A 6,010-nucleotide genomic window follows, 5' to 3' on the forward strand; every position below is an offset into this window, starting at 1 on the left:
GCACACAACGCACACACAGTACACACCGCACCCCTGTACCGAGGGATCGGGTTCGACACTTCTCCTCACAGGCTTAATCCCCCTTCAGGTGCCCGGTAAAAGGACCTCCCTGTAAACAAGGATCAAGGTCCATTCCTTACCAACCAAAATGCTTTATGGATCCCTTCCATAGCTGAGGCGGAGCAAACCACCTTTAAAAAGGGTTGAGGTCTCTGTGGGTTTGAGCTCCTTAGGACCTAGCCTTTAAAATGCCCCGTGCCGTTGACCTCTCCCTGTCAGAAGGGTGCAGGTCTCCCCTTTCTAACTCCTCCTGGGCCGTTGGCACTCGCTGGGCAACGAGACCACCCACTTCTGAGGGAACGGAGGTCTCTCCTTTACAGCGCTTTTCGCTCTGGCCCATTGGAAGGCCCCAGGCTTAAGGACCACCCTATAAGGAGGGTTTCGGTCTCCTTTGCCATGCAAATTAACAGGTCACTTTGACACGCCCAGCAAAATGACTGCCCTGTAACCAGGGTGTAAGGTCTTATACCTCTCACGCTTAAGCTAGGGGAGCCTTTCTGTGCCTGAGCGACTCCCCCCGACCCTCCAGCACTTGAGAAGGGTTGAACTTCTGTTTCTCTTAGTCACAGTAAATTCCCACAGAATGATTTCTACTTGGCTTTTTTGAGATTTGAAGTGAAATCTTACTCAGGACCTATCCCGGTCAGATGGAACATGGTGTGGCGAAGGGGCGGCTGTAAGAGGATGGCGGAGGCCGTGGAAAATTCGCCCCTTTTCTCAAAAAAGCCAAGAAATGGCCCAACCAAGCAAACGTCACAAAGTCTGGAAATGAACAGGGAGTTGGGGGGCTCCTTTCAGACCCTCACTTCCGTGTAATCCTTCCTCAAGTCCTTTTGCCCTGCCCAATTTACACCGCTCAACCAACCACAACTTTCACCCTTTGTTTTCTTGTGCACAAGAAAGAACACTGTCGGACTGACGAGCCCCAACTGCAGGGATTCGGACAGCTCCGTTAGTTGTGTCCGAATTCCTGGCCTTGTGTCTCTTTGGTGATAAAGAGAGGAGATTCCTCGGGCTACCTTTGAAGAGATTGATGTGGCGGTCCTTTCTGAAATGTGTTAGATGTTGTAGGTAGATGCGGTGGTATTCAGAGCCGGCACGTGGGTGCACCTAACCCTACTAACAGGACCGCGTCACAAGTCAGAGGGGTCCTTTTTGGTAAAGGTAGGGGGCACAAAGTTGTCATTTTCTTGGTGGGGTAGGAGCTAAGTCGGGAAGGGTGTCGCTGAGGGATGGAGGATTGATTGGAAAGGGGACACTCAGCAGGATCCCTCCCTTACCTGTTCATTTCCAGATCTTTTCACATTCAGGACTCCCCCACCCCAACAGTGTAAAGGAGGTATATTTTACTAAAAAAAGGGTGACTGCCCTGTAATCAGGGTTCAGGTCGCTTTCCCTTTTCTCCTCCCTACATTGGCCCTCTTCACGCCAAGGTCCAAAGTGAGCGCCCTCTAACTAGGGTGTGGGTCTTTCCCTGTCTTTCACAAGGTAACACTGCCATTTGGAAGGTAGTTCTAGAAACCAGCCTCTTGAGAGGGTTCAGGGTTTGTCCTACTAGCTGTCCCGTGCCCTCCTCACTCACGCACTCAGCCAAGTCAAAGCCCGCGTCCTCTGCATCCACCTGGACCCGCCTTCTGCCGCAAGCTCTCCTCCGTTCTGAAAGAGATCGGTGCCGAAAAGAAGGAATTAGGGTAATTTCCGGCAGGGCCGAGTACCTTGCCAATGTCATCTGAATCTACCTTGTACGCGTGCTCTCTACTGAGCCACACCTAACCCGCTTCACCTCTCTCTTTCTAGCAACTCAAAGGACAAAATGAACAAGATGACACAAGCACCAAAGAAACTGCAGGAAAAGGGAAGAAAAAGCCACGGCCAACGGCTGCACACAACGCACACACAGCACACACCGCACCCCTGTACCGAGGGATCGGGTTCGACACTTCTCCTCACAGGCTTAATCCCCCTTCAGGTGCCCGGTAAAAGGACCTCCCTGTAAACAAGGATCAAGGTCCATTCCTTACCAACCAAAATGCTTTATGGATCCCTTCCATACCTGAGGCGGAGCGAACCCCCTTTAAAAAGGGTTGAGGTCTCTGTGGGTTTGAGCTCCTTAGGACCTAGCCTTTAAAATGCCCCGTGCCGTTGACCTCTCCCTGTCAGAAGGGTGCAGGTCTCCCCTTTCTAACTCCTCTTGGGCCGTTGGCACTCGCTGGGCAACGAGACCACCCACTTCTGAGGGAACGGAGGTCTCTCCTTTACAGCGCTTTTCGCTCTGGCCCATTGGAAGGCCCCAGGCTTAAGGACCACCCTGTAAGGAGGGTTTTGGTCTCCTTTGCCATGCAAATTAACAGGTGACTTTGACACGCCCGGCAAAATGACTGCCTTGTAACCAGGGTGTAAGGTCTTATACCTCTCACGATTAAGCTAGGGGAGCCTTTCTGTGCCTGTGGCTGAGACACTCCCCCCGACCCTCCACCACTTGGGAAGGGTTGAACTTCTGTTTCTCTTAGTCACAGTAAATTCCCACAGAATGATTTCTATTTGCCTTTTTTGAGATTTGAAGTGAAATCTTACTTGGAACCTATCCCGGTCAGATGGAACATGGTGTGGCGCAGGGGCGGCTGTAAGGGGATGGCGGAGACCGTGGAAAATTCGCCCCTTTTCTCAAAAAAGCCAAGAAATGGCCCAACCAAGCAAACGTCACAAAGTCTGGAAATGAACAGGAGAGGTGGGGGGCTCCTTTCAGATCCTCACTTCCGTGTAATCCTTCCTCAAGTCCTTTTGCCCTGCCCAATTTACACCGCTCAACCAACCACAACTTTCACCCTTTGTTTTCTTGTGCAGAGGAAAGAACACTGTCAGACTGACGAGGGTCAAGTGTAGGGATTCGGACAGCTCCGTTAGTTGTGTCCGAATTCCTGGCCTTGTTTCTCTTTGTTGATAGAGATAGGAGATTCCTCGGGCTACTTTTGAAGAGATTGAGGTGGCGGTCCTTTCTGAAATGTGTTGATGTTGAGATGTTGTAGGTAGATGCGGTGGTATTCAGAGCCGGCACGTGCGTGCACCTAACCCTACTAACAGGATCGCCTCACAAATAAGAGGGGTCTTTTCTTTTAAAGGTTAGGGGGCACGAAGTTGTCATTTTCTTGGTGGGGTAGGAGATAAGTCGGGAAGGGTGTTGCTGAGGGATGGAGGATTGATTGGAAAGGGGACACTCAGCAGGATCCCTCCCTTACCTGTTCATTTCCAGATCTTTTCACACTGGGGACTCCTCCCCCGCCGTGTGTAAAGGAGGAATATCTTACTAACGAAAGGGTGACTGCCCTGTAATCAGGGTTCAGGTCTCTTTCCCTTTTCTCCTCCCTGTATTGGCCCCCTTAACAGCACCCGACATAGTCACTCTGCAGAGTAGACTCTGGCCCCTCCGCAGCCTTGATACCACAGATCCCCTACCCAACGAGGAAGCACACGGCCCGTGAAGAAACTAGAGGGAGCACACATGAGGAATTCAAAGCACTGACCTCTTACTCAGAACCAATTATCTGGGAGGCGGAAACCTGAGGACTGTTCATATCTGCTTAGAAGGATGTCCAGGTTGCTCAGATCCACTTGTATCAGCTTCTCCTGTGGCTGGGGCTCCTGGCCAATTCCTCTGCAAGCGCAGCTGCAAAAGCCAAGCATGAGCCATCACTGCACAAATCTCTATTGGTGTGTGAAATCTTGCCCTCATCCATGCCTCCCTCTCCCATCCCATCTACATCAGCCCCACTGGATGAACAGAAACTGAGTGATCATTTCTCTCGTGGAGCAACAGTGATACCAGGTGGCCCGTCAGGGGAATGCACAAAGCATTTCCCTTAGGCAGTAACAGTGACACCAGGTGGCCACTCGGTGTAATTGCACAGAGCATTTCCCACATGAAGTAATAATGACACCATGTGGCCACTTTGGGTAATGCACAAAGCCTTACCCTACTGGAGCAACAGTGACACCTGTTGGCTAATCCAGGTAATAAAGAAAACATTTCAGGGAGCAGGAGTGGCACCTGGTGGCCACTCGAGGTAATGCAGAAAGTAGTTCCAAAGGGAGCAACAGTGACACTGGGTGGCTAATCCAGGTAATTCACAAAGCATTTCAGGGAGCAAGACTAACTAGGTGGCCACAAGGGGTAATGCACAAAGAATTTCCCCCATTGTCAACAGTGACATTGTGTTGTCATCTGCAGTACCCTCAGAGTAATCCCTTAAGAAGAAGCAGTGACATTGGGCGGCCAGTTGGACGACTGCACAGAGCATTTCTTTCATGGAGCAACAGAGACACTAGATGGCCAATCGGGGAAATGGACAGAGCTTTTCCCCTGTGGAACAGCAGTGACGCCCGGTGGCCACTCAGTGTAATTGCACAGAACATTTCTCTCATGAAGCAAAAATGAGACTGCGTGGCCACCCCGGGTAATCACAGAGCATTTCCTTCATGGAGCAATATTGACACCGGGTGGACACTCTGTATAGTTGCACAGAGCATTTCCCAAATAAAGCAACAGTGACACTGGGTGGCTAATCCAGGTAATGCACAAAGCATTTCCCCCATGGAGCAACAGTGGCACTGGGTGGACACCTGGGGTAATGCACAGAGCATTTCCTTAAGGAGCAACAGTGACACTGCGTGCCGTGATACAGCAGGGCCAGAGAGCAGCAGGAGAATGGTGGAAGAAAACTAGAGTGGTACGGATGAGGAATAGAGTGCCATAATTGTTCACTCACAGACAGTCATGGAGAAGACAGAAAGCGGTGGACTGTTCATCTCTGCTTACAAGGATGTCCAGGCTGCTCAGGTTCACTTCTTCCAGTTTCTCCTCTGGCTGGGGCTCCTGGGCGATTCCTCTGCAAACACAGCATATAACCCAAGCAGGAGCCATCACTGCCCAAAGGTCTATTGATGTACGAGATACTGCCCTCCCTCTCCCATCCACTGTACATCAGCCCCACTTGATGAACAGTGACAGTCAACTCCCACAGTCACCCCCACCACTACCAATGGAGGATCTCGTACCATCATGCTCCTCTTCCCCCTCCCAATGCCCCAGTGGGTTGCAGACGCCCCAGACCAAGCCTGTGAGCATGCACCATTGCCCACGTTCTATGCAAGGAGACAGGACAAGGGGGGAGAGAGAGTATGTTGGCCAACATATGAGACCTCAGAGAGAGACACATAGGAAGAAAGACAAACTCAGCACCAGTACTCACCTTTCCGGTTCCAGGCCTCTGCTCAGGTGAACATGCTCCTCCCTGTCCAGGAAGATCAACTGCTCCCAATATAGGGAAATTCTCCCTCTGCACCCAGAACAAGGATGAAAACTTTTATTACAAACCGAACCCCACCTTAAGGAAGCAGACATCTGTACTCAGCCTTTACCACACATGTATCTTAGAGGCCACCTGGGGTATTTTTCAGAATGTAGTTGCCCTGGAGCAACAGTGACACCCAGTGGCCAATCACGGCAATGCACAGAGCATGTCCCCCATGCAGCAGCAGTGACACTTGGTGGCCACTCGCGGCAAAGCACAAAGCATTTCCCTCGTGGAGCAACACAGACACTACGTGGCCACTCAGGGTAAGGCAGAAATCATTTCCCCCCCCCCACAACGCTGCACTGATACTCGGTGGCCAGCCGTGGTAATGTCTGGGCTGTCTGCCTTGGACCATCAATGCCATCCGGTGGGCAGGCAGGGTAACATACAGACTGTGTTTCTCCTGGAGCAGCGGTGACATTATTCTTTCTGCTTTGTCCTTCCGCCCCCACCGGGCTGCAAACTCAGGCTGCCGTCAGTAATAGGGGCACCAGTTTAATAATAATGCATAGGGACCCATAAATCCTAAGGATGGCCCTAAGGGGTGCCAAAAAGAGGTGACATGCCTTGGCAGGGAGGAACCGCCTTCCGGAGACACC

At 51.5% G+C, this 6,010-nt stretch overlaps 1 long non-coding RNA gene across 1 annotated transcript in view; it reads right to left on the reverse strand.

The window, feature by feature from the left end:
• The window catches only part of LOC135978131 (uncharacterized), a 124,456-nt gene extending 119,009 nt beyond the window's left edge, over window positions 1-5,447 (reverse strand). The window contains exons 1-3 of the long non-coding RNA XR_010595567.1: window positions 5,307-5,447; window positions 4,824-4,943; window positions 3,582-3,724 (exon numbers count right to left, since the gene is read on the reverse strand). This is a non-coding gene — a long non-coding RNA (uncharacterized LOC135978131). The remainder of the gene's footprint in view (window positions 1-3,581; window positions 3,725-4,823; window positions 4,944-5,306) is intronic.
• Between the last annotated feature and the right edge of the window lie 563 nt (window positions 5,448-6,010).

Source organism: Chrysemys picta, unplaced genomic scaffold (assembly GCF_011386835.1).
Source record: "Chrysemys picta bellii isolate R12L10 unplaced genomic scaffold, ASM1138683v2 scaf134, whole genome shotgun sequence".
Lineage (NCBI taxonomy): Eukaryota > Metazoa > Chordata > Testudines > Emydidae > Chrysemys > Chrysemys picta.